The 22,263-nt window shown below is 40.3% G+C and overlaps 1 non-coding gene across 1 annotated transcript; it reads left to right on the top strand.

Moving 5' to 3' along the window:
• The first annotated feature begins 569 nt into the window (after positions 1-569).
• TRNAE-UUC (transfer RNA glutamic acid (anticodon UUC)) lies at positions 570-641 on the top strand. The gene has a single exon. It is a non-coding gene; the product is annotated as a tRNA-Glu (tRNA).
• Positions 642-22,263: the final 21,622 nt, after the last annotated feature.

Below are 22,263 nucleotides of genomic sequence, written 5' to 3'. Positions count from 1 at the left end.
ACCTGAGACTGGTTAGACTCAGCGGAAGTCTAAGGTGTAAGTCAAGAAAGAGAATAGAAGAAGAGATTCAGTCTGTCCCTTAGCCTAGTCTATATCTACAGCTGACGCAACTCCGTACCACGCCTCACTACCTACTACCTACTTATTAATTAATTAACGGCTAAGCGATTGAGCTTTCTTTCCTTAACCAGCTGACCTGAGTAACCACCTTAACTATCTTCCTGACTTTAGCATAGGCCTTCCTTCAAACGGCCCCTCTTTTCTTTTTTGAATTAGAATAGAAAGAACGGGGCCTCACTTAATTAACTATTTGTATAGGATGAACGGAGGATGAAAGACAAAGTCAAGGGAGAAGTCGGCTTGATGATCGGAGAAAGGGAAGGGGCGTGGTTGGTGTGTCACTGGGTCAGTGGGGGAACCCGTAGGAAGGGCGGGACGACCCGCCGAATCGAATTCACATCAGAAATTGACAACATAAAGACAAACGAAATTGTCGAATTGCTTATGTATAGAAAGAAAACGAACCACTTCTATTCTCGGAGCTTAGGTATATGAAGAATGGCTTTTTGGTCCCTTTCGTCCAGTGGTTAGGACATCGTCTTTTCATGTCGAAGACACGGGTTCGATTCCCGTAAGGGATAGGTACTCATTCCCGACCTCTCTTAGTGTGAATTGCTGAGTGATCGCTCGCTATCTGGCTGGAAAAGGTGGTCCGGAAGCTTCCTCTCTCACAGCAAGCAAGACGAGATCACCTTCTCAGTAATGGACTTCCTTTCAGTCTTCCTTAACTTAGCCTTAGATGTCCTTTCATAGATTCTCGAACCTCCGACAGACGAAATCTCTATGCATGTGTTCTTTCTTTCCACATCATCTCTTTTGGCCGTTTTTCTTAGGCATTGAACCCCACCCACCTTAGGTGCTGAGTAGTGTCCCTACCTCCCTAATACCTAAAAACAAGTTCCGTCTATGGAGCCTAAAGCTTAAACCATGGCAGTAAGCAGTAAGTAAGTGGGCCTACCTAGTCTTTGCCCAGTCTTCGCCTTCTTCAGTGGCCAAGTTTTCAGCATTCAACGTCGGCCTACCACCTTTCTTTTTCAAGGTTGAGTTCAATTCAAGTAGTCTTTCCTATTCTTATTGGTAAATAGCGTCTGGAAGGGAAGTGAACGAAGGCATTATTGAACGAAAGAGATGTCGGGTCGGTTAATTGAATTAGGTAGGAGATGCAGGACCTGTCTTAACCGCAAGTGTATTCACTATTCGATTCCATCCTCGATCCCACCCTATTAAACTTCCCAAGGTTCTCTCTCTTTTTGACTTTTCAGTGAAAAAGGGGGAATGAATCGGTAGACTTTCTTTTCTATGTCGCCGACTCATCAATGAGCGTAGATTGATAGAGATGACTTTTGTGCTAGTCAATCTCTATCTCATTCTTCAGCAAGTATAGTTTTCTTTGATCAAAGGCGGGTAATCCATACTTTCGCCCCTTTGGTCAGTCAGTCGTCTTGATCCGCCAGAGGGTCTTGAGCTAGCTTCCTTGAAGAGGCTTGATGGGATGGGAAAGAGAGGTAAAGTCAAAGAACAACCTAAGGAAGGTACCTCACAAGCTTTTGGATTCCATGGCTAAGAAGTAAGAAGGCTGGCTGACTTTGGCAGATTTTAGGTGAGGGTGGAGGAGTAGGAGTAGGATAGATAGGAGGTGAGTGGTTGATATAACCGCAGTATGATAGGGAGATTTTGGCAATAAGGGTGGTGCTAGGGCTCAAGACAATAAGGGGGAGTTGGATCATAAATCTGAGTTTCTTTCTTTGTTTGAAGAGGTGGAATCCTCCCGGACTTGAGATAGGAATGGCTAAACTAATTATCCCAGGAAGAAAGCTAATGAAAGCAAAGGTCAAGAATATCTATCTTGGTTTAACAGAAGTTAGTCAAAATCTCGCTTGGTAAACGAAGAGAAAGAAAGAGAAGCGACTGAACCTTATACTTTATTACCTGACCAGAACGAACCTCTTTAGATAGAGAAAGAAAGAGAAGAGAAAGAATCAAACCAAACACCTATTTACCTTGTGAAAGAATAGTTCAACCTCCCTAGTGAGTGAAAGACTTAACAAATGAAAGAAAGATCAGCTACTTAACAGTGAATGAAAGAAGACGAATCTAATCAGATATTCCTATACAGTCGAGTAAATTCAGATTCAATCTGGAACTAGAACCCATTTCTTTTTTCACTGTAACTGTAAACGAAGAAAGCTCAAACCTGAACCTATCCTTTCTTTACCTTTATCAATCATCAGATGTAACCTGTAACCAAAGAAGAAAGCCGAAAGCAAGATTCATTCCCTTGAACAGTCGAGCCACTTACTCCTATTAATTATCCTGAACCTCTACAACTCGAGTTGAACTATTTGATTGAACTACTAGGTAATGAAGTCAAGACGAAAGAGAAAACCTTAAACCTTTGCCTGATTTCACTCGGTCTATTCGCTTAGCTTTCCTTTGATTCCACTTTTAATACTCAACGAAGGATTCCTGAGAGTGAACTATTGATTGATTCTTTCTCCTTTGATGATATTCCCTTCCCCCCTATTGAACTCTGTAAACTGTAGGATGATTCCAACACTCTTTTCTTTAATTTGACTCTTCTGCCTGTAAGTAAGAAACAATAACCTGAATGAGACTGAACTACTTCACGAACTGAACTCTGGCTCCTGCACTTAATCACTTGTCCCTTCTTTCCCTGTTTTACTCACCCGTAAGTAAAGATTGAACTCAAGATTCCTTCTCTGATTCCTTCTTAACTGTTCATTCACTCATTTATTAAAAGACTGTAAACTCGTCTTCTTCCTTTGATGATATTCCCTTCCCTTTACCTATTTACCTTTTCATTCTCCATTTACCTTATTCATTCTACCTTGAACCTATACAGTCGGTATAAAGACAAAGAGAAAGCCGAAACCGACACCCTGAACGACTATTCCCGTACTATTCTTCTTGAAGAACAAGGTCAAGCTAGAAGAAAGAAGCTCCTTCACCTTAATTACCTGATTGTGATGTGATTGAAAGGTTAAAGAGGACTATTTATTTCATTTCTTCTTCTTTGTCCGATATGACCTGACCTTCACTTTACAGTCTAGTAAATGAATGAAAGAAGGAACCTGTCCCTGATGGAAGAACAGTAAACAAAGCATCTTATCTTCTGTCCTTTACAGTTGTTGAGTCAATTAAATCCTCTTCTCTTGTCTTCTCGTCTCACTGCTAGCTTTGCTCATTCGGCTCGTAAACAAAGAAGGGAGAGTCAAGTTGCTGAAAGAGTCATGATCCTGTTCCTATTCTATTCTCAAATGAAAGATGAATGAGAGTGAACGAACTCCTTTCCCTATTTTTTTAGGGCATTTCACTCTTTTACAAGGGAAAGCTCATTCACCTATTGATTGATTCTTTCTCCTCCTCTACCAGATTGAACTCAAACACTCAGTCTCTTCTCTTTTCTTTCCCTTCTTAAACTGTAACCTCGGTGAAGAATCTTTGCTTTGCTTTTCTTTCCCTTCAATGTAAACAAGACTCAAGAGTTGTTTACGAGCTTCACTCCGCTGAACCAATATTCCCTGAGCTACTGAATCGAGATTACCTTTCTTGTTTGTTATTACAGTAAACTCCTAGACTATGACTGATGAACCTTCTTTCACTCCTTACCTTGAACCGTAACCTGACGAGAAAGAAAGAGAAGCTAAGCTCAATCACCTTTATAGGATAGTAAAGAAAAGAGAATTGAAAGATTGAAGCAAGACAGACAAGATTCTTTCTCCTGAACCTGATTGAACTCTGACGGACCGACCAACAAGAAATTCATTCTATCTCTCCCTTATTTTGAGGATGAAAAAGTCTATCTTTACCCTATTTTGAGGAATAAAAGAGAGTCAAGGTAATTCATTATTAAGGAAAGCTGAAACATTAGTTTACAGTCGAGTTCACTGTCAGGAAAGACGAAAGAGAAAACCTGAACTAGAATCGATATTACAGTCTTTGAATGAAGGAGACGACACGAAAGATGAATGAGAGTGAACTGGAAGGAAAGAAGAAACTCAAGAGGAATGAGACAGAACAGTGAAAGAATGAATTAGCTGCTTTGAAAGACTCAAGCAAGAAAGACGACTTATGAATGAGAGTGAACTACTGAACCTGAAAGTGTTGAAAGGAAAGACGAAAGATGAATGAAACAGTAAACACGACTTATTCGTTAGAGCTCACTGTCAGTCAAGACGAAAGCAAGACAAGATCTCCTTTACAGTTCAAGAATAAAGGGAGACGAAACAAAGACAAAGACTCCTACTTCGTTCACTCTTTTTCCTGTTAGGACCATTAATGAATAAATTCTATCTCCATATAACTGTAAAAGTTCGTAATCGGTTTTTCCCTAACAAAAGCAGCTTCAATAAAAAAAATTCTATCTCATATAACTGTAAAATCTTGTAATAGCTTTTTCCCTAAGGAAAGCAGCTGAAAGAAAAGAAATTCTATCCTCCCCTGTATTTTGAGGGATAAAAGAGAGGTATTTAGGGCCGAGGTAATTAATAAGTAGAAGTCAATCCTATCGAAGAATCAATTCGACTTAATTGTAAGTAAATCCGAAAGATTTCTTCTTGATCTTGATCTTCTCCTCTCGATTCCTTCTTTCTCTTTCTCTGATCCTCAAGATTCATTCTATCTTTACCCTATTTTTTGAGATCAAACTCTATCTCTCCCTTATTTTTAGGGCCATTTTTTAGGTAATTAGGATGAGAATCAGGTCAAGCTCCTGAGCTTATTCTTTCTGGTCTCATTGCTCTGCTCCTCTCCTTCTGGGTCTCATTGCTCTACTCCTTCACCGATATGACACTTTACAGTAGTCGAGTAAATGAATGAAATCTTCCCTTTTCGAGTCTCGCTGCTTCGCCTTCTTGCTTGTCCCTCTTCTTGTCTTGCTGCTTCGTTCGCCCCTCTGCCTATCGGTCTCGCTACTTACTCCTATTAATGAGAGTTCTGATAAGCGCCTACAATGCTGGAATTTGCAAAGCTAGAGGTCCTTCTAGAATCCTTGCAAAACACTCACAGAGAAAGCTAACTTAACGGATTGATTCCAACCAAGAGCTGGTTAGAAAATGAATGACTCTTAGATCGAACTTGGAATCTATGATGGTCACTCTTAGATACCAAGACAATTCACTCCAGAATTAGCTTGATCAAAACTAATTCAATGAATCGGTTTAAACATCAAACTTAAAGCAAGGTATGAAAAAGAATAACACCAAAAGGGTATCAAGTAAACACAAAGGTTTTTTTTCTGTATTCAACAAAATCCCCCAAACATGAATATTACATGCCTTTAAATAGGCCCAGAAGATAACCCTAACAAAATAAAGTTCAGCCACCAACCACTAATAAATGCTAATAAATGCTATTAAATACAAATTGAAGAATATAAGGCAATTCATACAAACTATTAATAGATGCTATTAAATATAAAATGAAGCAAATAAGGCATTAATAATTTCCTTAATTGGTAATTCAACTACCAAAGGCAAGTCTTCTAATTACTTTCCAATATCAGCCACTTCATTATCTTCTTGATTTGATATGCTAATGCTATAAAGATTTTTGGGCTCAAAAGTCTTTGTTTCAACCGGTACACTAGCTAGCTTTTGAAGATGCAATGTATAGGCCTCTTGAATCTTCTTAACCTTGCTTCTTGTAATCGGTCCTTCGGGTACATGCACGTGATCAGTTGTTGGATTCATATCAAGTTCACTCCTATTGAGCTGTAAGAGAAGAGATTCATTCGACTTAACTCCTTAACCTATTTATTCAGCTATTCATTGTCAGAAGTCAAGACTATCGAAATGAAAGAAAGATCAGCTCATTCACCTTCTTTCATTTTCTTCTTCTCTTCTGCCTGAACCGATATGACCTTCAAACACTCCTTATACTCTCTTCCCCCTTGAGAAATCTCTTTTTGTTCTTACTCTAGTTTGCCGAAAGGAGGTTTTCTTTGTCCAGCAACTCTCTTTTTTCTACCGTATGTAGCCACGTCGAGTATAGTATAGCTGAGTGTAAGGGATGACCACCCCCCTAGCACCCATTACTGGTATTCTTTTCCAAAAGCAAATAAGTAGGGTCCGCGCTTATCCCAAGCCCAATGGCTCTCTCTATCTAATTCGGAAGTAATCCCTGTAATAATTTGAGCCGTCTTGTCTTGTCACCATGCTCCTATAGAATGATTTGAGAGCTGAATGCTTTCAAAGAACTTCGCGATCTCACATTCTTTTAGTTCTCACAGTTTGGCTGACTTCTTGTCTACACCTTTCCGGGGCTCTTGTCCTTGTTCCTCAAAGGGGAATTGAGTAGAAGTGCTCCGTGTGTAGAATCAAAGGGTCATTCTGTAAGAACTTTTTCAAAGCATGATCTTTCTTCATCTCATTCCACGTAATTGAATTTGCATCACCGTCACTTTCTTCTTCATCCACTCTATAGTGTAGTAAGAGATCAATCAAGCATTAAATATAGGATGTTTATTCGTAACTGAGCTACGTCAGAGTTAGAAAGGGGCATAGGAATAGCTATCGGGCTACAGGCCGGCCGACCCTCCTTGATTCTAGTCAAGTTGGAGAGGTAGAAATCCCATTCATTCGTTCCTTCAGTCACAGAGAAATGGGAAATGGCAGGCTGAAATACAAAAAACTACGGAGACAGAGGCATGATCTACTACTACTAAGAAATGGGTAAGCCCGCCCGTGGTTCAAGTCTCGCCTCTCCTTAATTCAAGAGCTGGTTGTTCAAGAGAGAGCTTTGAGTCTGATCATTATTGTTTTGAGTCTGTCTTCGCTTCTCTTCCTCCATGATTCCGGAAGACTGACCGACCTACTCTTGACCCACTGCATATTCACCTTCCCTGGGATGAGAACATCTTTTTTTGTACTGGTTATTCAACTCCTGCTTGATCAGATGGTTGGCTTGGAGAAGAAGCGAGAAGAGTAATTTGATCTAGGGCAGGCAGTTTTGGGTTTAAGAATGTGATTTCCCCTTTTCTTTACTTGAATCCCACTTGGCTTGGTGAAAGAATCTGATTCCTGGCTTGAGCTTTCAAATTCTCCATCTTCATCAAATCCTCGTATTGATTTAGATTGCGGATTTCGGTTACTATACTTTCTGGATTCATACCAAATCTACCATAGAGCAAGTTCATTAATAGCTTGTAAACAAATGTCATAGGCTCATGACTTCTTTTCTTAGCTTCTAGTCTGCTTTCATAGAGGTCGTAGATGAGACCTTCGAAAGTACTTGACTGATTCTCAAACAAATATGCCCTAAGAGTAATTCTATGGTAACCTAAATCCCGTGCGAACTGAAGCTCTTCGCTATATCATACTCATACTCCAATTCAATTCATTTCCCGAAAGATTCAAGTACCAAATTCTTTATCCTTATATGGCAAGAATGGCCGTTCTATATGGGACATACAACATAGGCCTCAATAAATCCAAACAAGCTATCCAAACCAACGCCCTCCAAATGAGTATGCCATTCAGGTACACCACAAGGCATCGGATAGGATTGAATAATCAAAGGATATAAAGAGTTTACATCGTGTAGTAGTCAAGATTTGAACCATAGGGCTTATATACATCCACATGACACCCATAATAGCCGCGCCTAAGAAAAGTGTCTTGGTTTCTAGTAGGGATATTGATGATATGAAAGGCCTTATCATCTAAATCTTTTTTACGAACAATTTTTAGGGAAAGCGCAGACACTGTCATCACATCCTCGACATCAATCTGAGACTGATACCAATGGATTTCTTGAGCTTGAAAGATCACACCACCTAAGAGAAGGATATCTTGTCGAAGATTGTTTATCAAAGACTCATTCTTACCCTGAAGATCAGACACAACCAAATCAGAATGTGGGATAGAACCTTTGAGGCCTAATTCCGGGCATAATGTTTTTCCCAATGATGCAAGAGAGCGGCAATGTACAAGAATCTAAAAAAGAATCAATTATTGCCAATATAGACTTTCAACTCGTAAATTAGATTCTTCCTCACCAAGGGTTTGATTCGATACCTATTTAGACGATCAGCATAATACCTAATCAGTCAAATTCCATCAAATCGGGCTAGGCTAAATTATGGAAATCTACGGTTCTAAGCTTACTCTTTTCACACATTCCTCAAAATTGAAGAGAAATTCAAATATCTTTGACTCCTGTCTTCAAAGTTCGGATAGAATGTCATGTGATTTTCGCTGAAAAAGGGTTGTATCGAATAGGAAGGTAAAGAAGGAAGATCATCAATAGGCTGAACCACTAAGTAACTAGCTCCATAAGGAACTTTCACACTATAGTATAGTCTCTAAATCGGCTACAATGAAAGGACGAGATTTTTCTTATTCCCTTTGATTGCGTTAATATAAGGAGATAGATGGAATACGACTTTATACATCAGTGATTTGACTGATGGTAGATAAGCCCCACTTATTATATCGGAATCCATAACAAAAATGTGATTACCTATTTTCGATTATTTTGTTCCTCTACTAAGGATATCAGGGAATCATCTCTTGATTCATCAAATATGTTGATAAATACCCCAGTTATCGCAGCATACTTATATCTATCACCCTATAACCTCACTTGGTGTTCAATTATCTCATATATCTCTTTCTTTTGAATGATACCACCACCTAAACTGTCATACAATGGAATAGCCTTCCCTAAAGTAAATGAAAGATTGTTGGATCTAGGTAATTGATAAATAAATAGATATATCCCATAGTGAATTTGACATATAATTGGAATATAACTTGTAAGCCTACTGCCTGTATAAATGCTAAAGTTTAGATTGAAAAGTCAATAATGCTAAGAGGGTATGGCACCATGAAACTAGTAGATGCATATAAATTTCCAGGAAAACGACTCTTCCAACAATATCAATAGCCGCCTAAGAGGGTCTTTCGAAGTTGCTAGCATTCTCTCTCCTTTGCTCCAAGGGAATCTGTCCATCAATACCATTCGGGGATATCTTTCAGATTTCAAGTAAGTAAGCGCGGAGCCCCTATTGGCATACTTGACTAAATCAGTCTAATGGATGGGGGATCTAGAGGCGATCTATATAGAGATCGGTGAAGCGAGCAAGGGTGTTCTCACCTGTGCTATCAAGAAGAAGGAGCCATTTCCCTGGTAGGCTAAGCCAGAAAAAGAGAGAAAGAGAATGTTAAAGGGCTGAGTTGCCTAATCAGTTTCTTACTTCTATTTGAATGACTCCGAAGTTATTGTCAAAGACCAATTCAACAAGTGCTAATGCAGTCGATCAGAGACAACAACGGATAAAAGAACAGCTAGCCCCCTTTCTTTCCCTAAAAAAGAATGGAAGTAGTAGGATTCGCTAACCTTTGGGCCGAAATCATTCACACCAATGCCATACTTCTTCAGTCTCATGCTCCTATAAGGCTTTTAGAGACTACCTATTGTAAGAAAAAGGAAGTGCAGCCTATTCGTCACGTTCAAGCTTTCCCGAGAATAGCCAATTGGAAGGACTGTATGAAAAAGCTAACTAGTAAGGAATAAGTTCACCTTAAAGGACCTCTATATCAAAACCCCCGGTCTAAGAGATTCTCTTCACCAGTCTGAAAAAGCGGGGGAATGGGCATTTTTTTATATCAGCATTGGCGGCTAAGGTCTCAGTCAAGTATTCCAGTGCTTTTAAGCGTGAGGGTCACTTCACGATATCAAGGATGTTCCGGGCTTTCGATCTAGTCCAATCAGCAAGCTATCATCTGCTATTCTAGTTTAGCAGACCTAGTAATCAGAATAATCTTTACCCTCAACTGTGCCCAGAAGCCGAGGACATTTTTGTAAGCCAGTCAATCCACCTTACTTAAATCAGATTGACTATAATCGGCTATTCCATCTATATAAGGCCTTGGCAGCTTTCCATTCTTTCGATTCCTTCTATCTTCCTCCCTTTCATTTCAGCTGGTGGAATAGACCCGTCACCCCTGATCATGATGTGGGGACTGAAGCCCGTCTTTCTTTCTCTCTCTTTTTGTGCCATTTGATTATAGCCCGGGAATGTGCTTGCTGCAGGTGTAGGACAATAAAAAATAGTAATCTCCTATACTTACTTAACTTAAGGCATTCACTTCAATTGCAAAAGGGGTCTAGACTAGTCAGCGGTCTATTACTGCTTTCCATTAGCTCTTTCTGTTTTCCAGTAGTCCAATCTGTCCATTACGTAAACATTCCTTTAGGATGGGATCATAATCTTTCTAATCCGTCCTAGCTTGAAATTCGTTCTCTCATAGGAAGTCTTATCAAGCGAAGGGACATTGCTTACAACTCAAAAGGACGGGGTGAAATATGTTAGTTTACTTGCTTACTTGTTAGAGTCAGGCTTTACATAATGAATTGGATGGCATGGTGCTGTGATGAGAGGTTCGGATAGCTTCTACTGGTCAAACATCCTAGTCTCCTATGTAAGTCAGATTCAGAGAAGAGAGAGATGTGAGATATTGCTTTTCCTTAGCCTTAGTACAGACTCAGTTCGGAAACCTGAGCACTTCCATGTACTCAGTCAGTCTTCTTTCTCCCATATCCATCAAGTGTCTCCTCAATTACTACCACCCTAATGGCTTGTTTGCCTTGAAGAAGGTTCTTTCTTTGTCTGACTTGATAGTGAATCTGCCAAGAAGTGCTATACTATAGAGACCTGAGACAGCGTTACATTTGTGAAAGCTAATTCGTCCCTTTTACAGTCTTCTTAGCTTCGCGCCTCTTCGAGTTGCTTCGGGCTCCTTTTCTTTTCCTTCTTGTCCCTATCTTATTCTTTAACTGTAAACTTATGAACCTGATTTCACTCTTCTCGTCTCGCTGCTGAGCTCCGGAACAGTAAGGAAAGACTCAACATTCATGATCCTGAACAGTAAGGAAAGAATCAAGTATTAAGGATCCTCTCCCTATCGGTAAAGCAGCAAAGAAGAAAAAAGAATAAGAGTGAACGAACTGAACTCCGGAACCAGAAACAGTATTACCTGACCAGATTGAACGTGAACGAGTTGTAAGTGTTTGAAAGAAGAGAGACGAAACGAAAGAAGAGTTTGTTTACAGTTCAAGAATGAAGGGAGAAGAAAGATGAATGAGACTGTAAAGACCAGAAAGAAATTCATTCTATCCTCTCCCTATTTTTAGGGATAAAAGAGAGTCAAGGTAATTCATTCATTATTAAGGAAAGACTATCGAAGAATCAATTCGACTTAACTGTAAGTAAATCCGAAAGATTTCTTCTTTCTCTTTCTCTTCTCCTTTCTTTCACTCTTTCTTTTACTGTAAACAAATTCAAGGATGTTCGCTTCGCTCCTTCACTCCTTTATCTTTCTCCTGATGGAACTCGGTAAAGAAGTAGCTAGCTAATGAATTGACCCTCCCTTCACCTTTAATGTAATGAGCCAGAGAGAAAGAACAATAGATATAGGTTAAATCACAGACAGAATGGAATATGCTTTAGTGAAAGAAGGATTTCATATGCTCAACTGGAAACGAACGCCAGGGACAGTAAAGAAAAGAGCCCGAGGCGAGGTTACAGTCTTTGAAAGGAGAAGAGAAAGAGAAGTGACTTAACCCCTATTACACCTTCCCTTATTTTATGACATTGCTTGCCTTATCTCAGCTAGAAGAAGAAGATATTCTATTACAGGAGAGTAAGTAAATGAAAGAAAGATTTGATTTGCTTATGAACCCATATTACCTGAACTACGGAACCTAAACCTAAACCTGCCAAGGAAAGACTATCGAAGAATGATTTCACTCCTCTCCCTATCGGTCGAGCCGCTTCGCCCCTTTTCCTATTTCTTCTTGACCTCGGTAAAGCTATTTGTTGAAGACCCTTTCTTTACAGTAAATTCCTAGTGTTTATTAGATCAAACTTAAGAGCTGTGGAACCCGACGAAAAGAGAGAGATTCATTCGCCTTAACTACTTCCCCTTCATCTCTACACCTCGGTTGAACAATTTCATTGCCCTCACCTTCAGGGTAAACTGGTCAATTCTTCTTTCACTCAGTAAAGCAGCAAAGAAGAAAAAAGAATAAGATTTCCTTTAAAGACTGTAACCGACGAAGAAAATTAAAGATCAGCTCAATCACCTTAGCTTCTTTGATATTACTTTCCCGTCACCTATGTTCTCTTCTTTCTGTTTTCTGTAGGTAGGTCTCTTCTCTTCTTTCTTTACTTCCTTCCCCGCGATATGACCTGACTGAGCTACTTCCTGACCTGAACCAATAGATATTGTATTACCTGACCCTGAAGAAGGATTTGCTGCTCTGGTAAACGAAGAGAATGGAAGAAGAAGACATAGAATCATATATATTCCTATAGAGTCAATTCATTAGCTACTTCCCCTATTTAGCTTATTCATTCAATCCTGTAATAGAATAGAAAGCAAGACAAGATTCATTCGTCAAAACAGGACTATTACTGATGAACTCAATGACTTGTCCCTTTAAACACTCCGTGTTAGGATCGATACCAGTTGTTAGGATCGCACAACAACGCACACGCTCGATCTAGATGAACACAAAGAAAAAGGATAGAGAAAAGTTGCAAGGAGAACTCTGGCTAAAAGGATTTTGTATTGATGACTTCAGGTATGTACAACAAGAGAAAGAGTACAGAGAATAGAAAAGTACATTTCAAAGCTTTACTGGACGGGATATATATATGGTTCAGTCTACTAAATATAGCTTTACCAGATTTAACCATCTACTATATATAGCTATGTACCATATATAGCTTTACCGGATATAGCTTTACCATATATGGCTTTACCAAATATAGCTTTACCGGATATAGCCATTGACCAAGCTATAAATACAGGGAGCAGACTCCATAAAACACTCCGTACGTAACCTTTTCCGATATATATGACTGACCTTACCTTGCCTTTCTAGCTTGAGCATTGTTTGTTTTATTCCCTGATTGACCAGTAAACACTCTCAAGATTAATGATCTTGAATACTGAACCTCTACAACTATCTGCTTCTGTCCTGCCGTCCCTATGTCTTTCTATTGGTCAAGCAGCTTGCTTCGTTCTGTAACCTTAGCTTCTATCTATTATTTTACCTGATCTACACCCCGATATGACCCTAAATTTCCAGTCGATTAAATGAATGAAGAAGAAATGAATTAGCAGCTTTGAAAGACTCAACTAAAGATGAATTCTCCAGTAGTGTTTGAATAAATGAAGGGAGAAGCAAATGAAGGAATAATTCTCCTGACCCTACTACTTTACCTTTACAGTTGAGTAAATCAATTAAAGCTCCTTTCTTTACAGTTCAAGAAAGAGTCAATTCATTAGCTACAGATTAGTTCGTTCTATCAAAGAGTGAAACCTGAACCTAAACTGTGGTGGTGCTCTTCTACAGCTTCTTCGATAACAGCTCCTTTTTCCCTTCGGTCTCTCTTATCTTTGTCCTCTCCCTCTTTACTGACTCATTCACCTTTCTTTGACGGATTTCCCTCGGTAATATGGAATAGATGTTTTCATCCCTGGATTGAAGAAAGATTCATTCTACTCAATAACTTTAGATTCTTTAACTGTAAAGAAAGACTCAAGAACCCGCGGGGAACCTACCTATTGATTCTTTGACTGATTTCACTCTGTCTTGAACAAGGGAAAGCTGCTAAAAGCATATTCTTTCTCCTTATGAGTTATTCTGAACTTCTTTGACTACTTAACTGACTCATTCAGCTTTTCCGATAGTACCTGACTGACCTGATTTCCCTCGGGTTGAACTATTCTTTCAGTAGGTAAGGTAAGTAAAGCATATGCAGTTGAAGTAACTCTTTAATTGAAGGAAGAAGGTAATGCAGCAGAAGTCAAGCCGAAAGAGAGTGAACCGATCTTACTAATAGCCTTTACAGTGGAAAGAAAGAAGAAGAAGAAAGCGAAAGAGTGAACCGACCCTACTAATAGCCTTTGACAATGAAAGAATAGACTCATTCAACCCTTACCCGGAAGGAAAGATTGAGGATTCTCTTCTCTTTTAATTCGACTGAGCCTTTGACGATATTCCCTATTTCTTCTTTCCATTTCACTCAAACACAAGGGAAAGCATATGAAATTCATTGCCTGAACGATACTAATTCATTTACTCATTCTCCATGAACTGTAAAAGATCCATACATACTCTCGATTGGATTAATAAGACAGAACTACTCTGAACGAACTCTAAAGCAGCTGAGCTCCGTAACCGGTCCGGATTCCCTTCCCTTCACTAGGTGGAGTAGTAAGTAAAGGAATGAAATGAAAGAGAAATCCCCTTATTCGTTCTCCTTCCCCTTCTCCTATTTAGCTGGTTATTGATTCAATCCGTAACCTCTACCTATTTATTCTGATTCTTTATGAGTCAGGTTTAAGTAAGTCAAGACGAAAGGGAACCCCTTTTCTTTTCTCGTCGAGCATCTTCGACCCTGGCCTATTCTTCTTTCAGAGGGGTAAAGCTATTTGTTTGAAGAACCTGAACCGTAACCTAATCGAACTCGGTCTGTTGTTCTCTTTACTCCTTCCCCCACATTGGCCTTCAAAGACTCTGAACCTCTCCCTGAACTATAAAGCCGAAAGATTAATGAGACTAATTTCACTCTTGACCAAGGTAATTTGTAAGTCAAGACGAAACTCCTTATTCATTCTCCTGATTGAACTGTAAAGTGGCTTCTCTCCTGGATTGATTGAACAAGGTAAGTAAAGACGACTATTTATTCATTAATTAGACTGATTGAACTCATTCACCTATTTCTTCGTTAGATGGATTGAACTGTAAACAAGTCAAGACTCAACCGACAAAGAGCTACTTCACGAACCAACCTATCTATCCTTTCTTTATAGGCAGAGGAAAGAAAAGAGAAGAGACAAGACAAGAAGAAATGAAACAAGAATTAGAGTTTACGAACTTCACTCCGGCTCCTTCACCCTCTTTCACTCATTCACCTATTTATTCATTCGACTGAACAGGAAGAGGAAAGATTGATGAGAGTTTACAGTCTTTGAATAACTCACAAGATTTGAGACACACCGAGTTTACAGTCTTTCTTTGAAGGGAGACTCATTATTAATTAACTGGAACAGGAAGGAAAGACAAAAGATTCATTCGAGTTCACTGTCAGTCAATCCGAAACATTCTTTCTCTTCTCCTTTCTTTCACTGACGTAGTACTCTGCTGTAAGAAACTAGAATTCTCCTTTTCCTTCTTGAACGAGGTAAACTGGAAGTCAAGACTCAACTCTCTCTCGATTAATGAGATTGAACAGTGAAAGAAGAAGAAGAATCAGAGAATGAAAGAAAGATTTGATTTGCTCATGAACCTTCTCCTGATTGAACTCGTAAATAGGTGTTTTATTCAAACACTTCTCTTGGTCCTTATTCTGGCTCGTTATTCTCAGGAAGTTCTTGTTCTAGGTAAACTCAATCACTACTGAACCTTCCCCTTTACAGTTACAGCCGGTAAAAGAGAAAGACTCCTTATTCATTCTCGTTCACTCCTGGCCTATTACTTCTTGAACTCGATAAATAGAATAGAATAGGTGTTTTCATCCATCTTCCGTCCTGTCCTTTACAGTCTTGTCCATTCATTAGCGGCTTGCTTTCCTTTTTCTCCTCTCCCCTAACTCGTAGTTAGACTAAGAGCGAGTGGCTCCGTTCCTCTCTATAGGATAGCACCTGAAGGAAGTTCCTATTAAAGGGACTATTACATTCAGTTCGCGAGGGCAGAAGAGATCCTGCGTTAAGGAAAAAGAAACCTCTTCGAGATTGAGACTGGGTTAGAGTTAGCTAGACTCTTGGATAAGACGAGTCTCTTTCTCTAGACATAGACTGAATCAATCTGGTTAGGACCAAATGTACATCTTCTTATAGAAGAACCCGATTAAGAGCAAAATAGAAATAGTTGGTAATGGGGGGGTTTGTTTCCAAAGCAGACATGCACACGAAAATACTTGCATAAGGCTTTTCAGTCTTAGGTGAATCACTCAATCAATTCTTTCCGTACCGACCTCTCTCGAAGCATTGTAAACAACCTCATCAGCATATCCAGTGAGTTCCGAACTAAGATATCAAGTTTCTCCTAAACAAAAGGATCCCGCGGATTCTGCTTTTCCAGAATCAACATCAAATTTGAGCTAGGTCAGTCATAGGGTTCTTTCCAGAATCAAGACCAAACAAAGCTGCACCGACACTAGGTACAAGATAGCTGTGATAGCCCTGACCGTGGTGGACGCATACACTCGCAACACAAAAGGAAAGCGAAACCCCTACATATCATATGATGGCTTCCCCATACCGTAACTAGCAGCATACAGAGAAGAGACGGTTCCCCGATAGAAGATTGAATTAGTTTTGATAGAACTTTTTAGAAAAAGGATTACAGCCGTAAAAGCCAATAAAAAATGAAGACGACTAAAAATTGAGAAAAGTTGCCAAGTAGGAGAAGCAAAGCAGCCAAGGAAGGAACCTAAGCTAAGGCAACTCTCCGCAAACTAGCTGTATTTGAGTTTCGACTTAAGAGAAAGAAGAAGAATCCTTCATGGTTGATATTACCTTCCTCGCCTATGTATAAGACCGAATCCATTCTCTTTCTAAAAAGGATTGATTACTAATCCTGAACTTTTCGAGGAATCCTTCATGGTTGTGAATGACTGATTTTGATCAACCACTGATGAAGAGTGGAGGGGACTTCTTTTCCCTGTATTCCTACTCTTAGTTAGTCTGTTTCGTTCCTAACTGTAAGAGCTTATTCGAGCCTTGTCTTAAGACTTGACCAACTATCCCTCCTACTTCTAGTCTTTCCTCTGCAACATCAAAAGTAAGCAAGCTACCTTCTTAGAGTAAGGTGAGATCCTTTATCAATGAGTTTCTTTCTCGATGCGAAGAAGATCACTAGTCTTAGCCCTTGCGGTACGAAGGTGCTTGATTCCTCAGTTCCCCGCCCTAACCTTTTTTAAGAAGAGAGGTGTTAAAAACCGATAAGAATGAATTAGAATTAGAAATAGTAGTTACTCATTACACACAAGAAAAGAGTGTAGGTTTCAGTTCAGGCTACAGTCTCCTCAACGAAAGAAACATATCACTCACACTATGCCCTGCTTTCCTTGGGAGTGAGAAGTGAATCAGGGATTTGCCATGGATACGAGTTCAAGGAGGGTTCTGAAATAGTTCTGCATCAATTTCTTGACTTTGATCTTGATTTATGATTTAACCGCATTCTAGAAGCGTCAGCCTCAGTGTCCTTTGTCTGGGTACACAGCAGGCTTGATCTTTATCACGATCATGGCTACAAAATATGCCTATCTGGGTTTTACTCTTTTTCCGGGTCTCGCTCTTGCTGCATTGTCTCTAGATTCCGTTCCGGCGGGCTATAAAGGTAATTCTGAACACCAACCACATATCTTTTTCAAGAAAGATGAAACAAGCAACTACGCAAACGGGGGCAGCAGACAGAACGGAACTATCAAACGGAGGGGAAGGCGTCTACTGGCAGTAGGCCCGGGGAACAGGGGCAAGATACGATAGAGAGAAAACAAGATCACAGAACTAGCCCTAGCAATCAGAGGTGACGGAAGCCTGATTATCGTACTGCTGAAAGTAGTTCACTGTATCAGTGTCAATGAATAAAGCTGTTCGTAGGTGACAGTTCTGGAGATCGAATGGAATTGATAGCTTAAAGTCGTAGTTCAGGCTGTGTGCTTGAACTGACCTTTTGGGAGGAACGGGGCGCAAGGCAGGCTTTTCTTTTTTCTTTTTATCCACTCCAAGCTTTCGGAAGCAGTGAAGGTTATCAACAAGTCAAAATGCAAAATGAAAGGAATAACGAGTAGTGGGAATAGACCAAGCACTGATTCAATTCCAGCTGCTGAGATTACGATGCTGATTCAACAAGTTCGGATGGTAGGCTAGGGCTTGATGCAGCTTCGGCTGTGAACTCCGAAGAATCGACTACTAGCCACTATCTTATAGTCGAGAGCCCCTTGATGCTGAGAATGAGGATTAGACTATCAAAGTATAAGAGTATAATAAGGAGAGCCAATACGTGAGGTAAGGGTTTGATTTGGATCAGTTCAAATTGATCCAATTCCCACAACCTATGTAGTTCCATTTCCAGCATATCCCTACCTTGGAGGTAGGCCACTCCAACAGGATAGCATACAACTTACATGGAAATATATGCCTTTCTAATTAGAACTTCACTTCAACAGGAAGGGCAGCAGAAAGCGAAGAGAACTTGACCTTGACAAAGAGCTAGCAAAAGATGAAAGGGGATGGAACAACATTCGTTTTTTGCCCTAGAACCTGCTATCTCTAACGCGTCCTAGTTTGCCTTTCCTTAGAATCGGTTATCAAAAGAAAGCAAAAGGCCTATCCCGCCGCTTGAACTTGATCGAAGGAATTTGAGTCTACCAATAGTAGTTTAGTAGTTGGGTTGGAGCTCTATTTCCACTCCCGGCCCCTTTTATTTAACGGGTGGATAAGGTGTGATATTAGTCAGAATAAGGACAAGACTGCGAGGCAATGCTAATTTTCTCTTTCTTAGAGGACCCCATCCTGTAGTTATAGTATAGCCCTTTTCTGAAAAATGGATTAACCAATAAAAGAAAGGATAAGATTAGACTGGGACCTTCCTTTAGAACCAAGTGGTGCTTCGAAACAAAGAAATGGAATCACTTCAAGCTCTTATGCACGAGCTTCGAAAGTGTAGATGCGAGAGAGACCTTCCTTGCTGCTGCCTAGCCATACTGAAGCGAGATCTTTGTCTTTCCCCGCTATTTTTGCTATCCGACCTCTTTGCCTAATAAGAGAACCCCGAAAAGCCCAACAATTTCTCACTTTTGTCGTCGGAAGAGATCAAACTTTCTCCATTCGTCACCTCTATCATACTTAGAAAGAAGGTTTAGTGATATTTAAGTATTCAATGAATGCATAGAGAAAATCGTGTATTGTATCTGACGATCGGAAGGCATCTAGCCCATACCATTCTATGGGGTTCGAATCCGATACTAATTAGGCTATCAATGTATTAATAAAGTGGAAGACAGATCGATATTGGATTTTCACCACACTCCGGGGATGGTTGGTTTCGACATTCAACCCCTTAGCTTGGGTGCAGGAAAACTCCGTAGAGATCACTGCTGATACATTTGGGAAAGCAGAACAAACACTCATATTATGAGCTTTGCTCTATCTGAGTCTAGTGCCATTCCTTTCCTAAAAAGGGGATTGATTCTGACTAAGTTATTCCGCTTCCTTCTATAGCTGATATGCGCATGTATACCACAAGCTTCAAGCAGATATGTGATAGTCTACCTTATTAGTTGCTTATTCTAACTAGTAGCAGCGCATATGCGACAAGAAAGCAGATATGCCGGGAAAGAAGGAAGGCAGAGTAGCACTAGCGGGAATGGGATGGATGTCACTTGAAAGTCTGAAGAAAGAGAAAGGAGCGGTCCTTCTTTCGATGTATGCAAGGTATGCCAACTTAGAAGTTGCCTCAACAAGCTGTGATAAGTGAGAGAGAAATCATCCATCTATGCGTAAACTGATGAAAGAGAGTTAGCTTCAGCCGAGACAGCTTTTATGTGTAGTCGAGTCTGAAGGAGAAGAGGGTTCTGGCAGATCTTTCCAATAGACTAGGGTGATTCGGGCAGAGTTGCACCAAGACTTAGCTTATCTTTGCTTCAGCCGAGGACGTTAGCTGCTCTCTAAGCCAAGTATCCGTCAGAGAAGGGAATTCTCTATTAGTTACGGAGCGCAAACCCAATCTCGATATTCGTCTCCCGATACTTGCTTTTTCGCAACAAGAAAGATTCTCCCTATCTTTCCTCACTCAACCAACGTCTTGATTTGTCACACAAGTGAAGAAAGGATGGGCTTAGGTAGTGCTCTCGTTGCCAAATAAAACAAAAGGGCGAGCTTGTTGCTTCTATTTCGAGTTAGAAGAATATTAAGATATTAATAGTCGTATCCGTTCCAAAGGAAAAGTGTCTTTCAGTCTCTTCCTCAGCATCAGAGTGTCTATTCCTTCACGCACAGGCGCAAAGCTCTTTCAGAGCCTCCTTCCTACGTGGCATACTTCCATCCATCGATTATGGAGAAAGAGAATCTATTCATAGGCGAAGAAGAAGCGGGATGACGCTTTTTCCATGTTAAACCCAGATTTTTCACTTTTGTTGACCTCGGGCTAAGTCGATACCTCAAACAAAGGGGGGAGAGAAGACAGCCTCAGTAGCAAACTGTTAGGCCCTTTCACCTTCCAAATAGGCACTTTCGGGCAGCTTTCCCCTCTCTCTTTGCTTTATTGCTATTGGACATCCAGGCTAACTAGTCCAAGAGATAATTAGCGACCTCTACCTGTATTGGATCGACATCCTTTCCCGTCGAAGACTCATTCCCCGGATAACTAATTCCTGCTACAAGGTAAAGGGCACCGCATTAGCTTCTCACATTAGCTTATCAAATTCGTCTTTCCTTCTCTAGGGCTTCCTAGGATGCTCATTCATTTTAGCTTCCTCAATACCCTTTTCCTCTCCAACTTGGTAAAGTGTCTTCGACCCTGAACCTGTTGTGGATAATGGCAGGATTCAAGTTCTTCCTCCGAGAGGTCTTTTGGACGAAGGCAAAGTGGAGTGGGAGTGCGGATCCCTAGTTATGGGTTTCAAACCGTTTCCCTCGTAATCATAACAAGAAGTGAAGATAGAGTTGGTGGGGAAGGCTTTCCGGGGCGGCGAACAAGGAGATAGGCCAGGTTTCGATAAATGTCTAGTTGGCGCAGTTGGAAGTTGCTTGGGAAGATCTGTGCTGGTTGGTATACTTGCTGGGGGTTTTTGGTGACATAGATCCATAGGTATGTGCTTGCAGTCGGCTGATAGAGCACTGCATCAATCAAACTCAAGTCAAAGGGCGTCGGTGTAGTCAGCTTCCCCGCTCACGTTTCGGGTTGCGTCGGTCAGATTCTTGAAACAACAGTCCTAGGAGGGCCGATTGATTGAACGAGATGGGAATCAATGCCTAGTCAAATTCAAGTAAAGTACGGGGCTTGTTTGCTCCTTCATATAGGTTACGTGTAGGCTTCCATACAATCAATGGAATATTGGAAAATATAGATATTCACTACTATTGATATCTGAAACTTTAGACTGAAAGTATACTGCTTACTCATTTGATTTTATAGTTCTTCGGAATCCATACAGGTCGAGTGGGCCTTACGGGTTGCTTGCTTGGCTTTCAGTTGCCTTTCATTCAGGCGAATATGGCTCATAAATGATCTATTAGCATTAGATAGCTGTTAGTAAGGGCGCATTAGTTAGCCCACGAGAGAGAGAGAGGCTGTGGGGCTGTTCGAGGTTGAGAGGAAAGAAAGCAATTGGAGGTGGTGAAGGAACTCCACTCTCATCTAAGCAAGTGCCTTCGCAGGCACTCTTGCAATAGGAGAATACGCTTTTCATTCACCACTCTAGTGGACAGAGACAAACAACTACTATCGAATTCAGTTGATCCAGCCTTATGAGGTGCCTTAGTGCGCTAGGTGGTAGTTCAGCTGTAAGCGTCAACTAGTCGAAAGGAGAACTCATAGCAGGGGAGGAAGCCATTTGAAGGGAGAGAGAAAGTCAGATAATGAAGGGACTTTTGTATAGTTGATTATTCAGAAGTCACAAGAGGAAAAGAAGAAGAGGAAGGCGAATCGGAATTGAGAATCAATAGAAAAAGAAAGAAGAGAACTTCTATGCGAGACTGAGTGAAAGAAAAGAAGAAGAAGAAGAAAGATGAACCGGAACCAAAGAAGAAACGAAACAAGAATGAGACGAAACAAAAGAAGAAACCGATATTCACCTATTGATGAATGAGAGTGAACAGGAAGTAAAGACGAAACCGAAAGAAAGACAAGATGAAACGAAAGAAGAAGACGACTGAACTGTAAACACTATCGATGAATGAGACGGAACAGGAAGAGAAGATTGAAGAAGAAACCGAAACAAACCCTATTCAGTCAGTCAAAGAAAGAAGGGAAACAGTAGGCTCCTTCACCTGCAAAGACCATTAAGAAATTGATTCTATCCCCATATAACTGTAAAAGTTCGTAATCGGTTTTTCCCTAACAGCTGAAGCTTCAAGAAAAGAAATTCTATCTACATATAACTGTAAAAGTTCGTAAGACCTTTTTCCCTAAGGAAAGCTGCTGAAAGAAAAGATTTTC

This window comes from Cucurbita pepo, chromosome 4 (assembly GCF_057944985.1).
Source record: "Cucurbita pepo subsp. pepo isolate OVF chromosome 4, ASM5794498v1, whole genome shotgun sequence".
Classification (NCBI taxonomy): domain Eukaryota; kingdom Viridiplantae; phylum Streptophyta; class Magnoliopsida; order Cucurbitales; family Cucurbitaceae; genus Cucurbita; species Cucurbita pepo.
The sequence above is the reverse complement of the archived record's forward strand: the minus strand, read 5'-3'. Positions and strand labels throughout refer to the sequence as shown.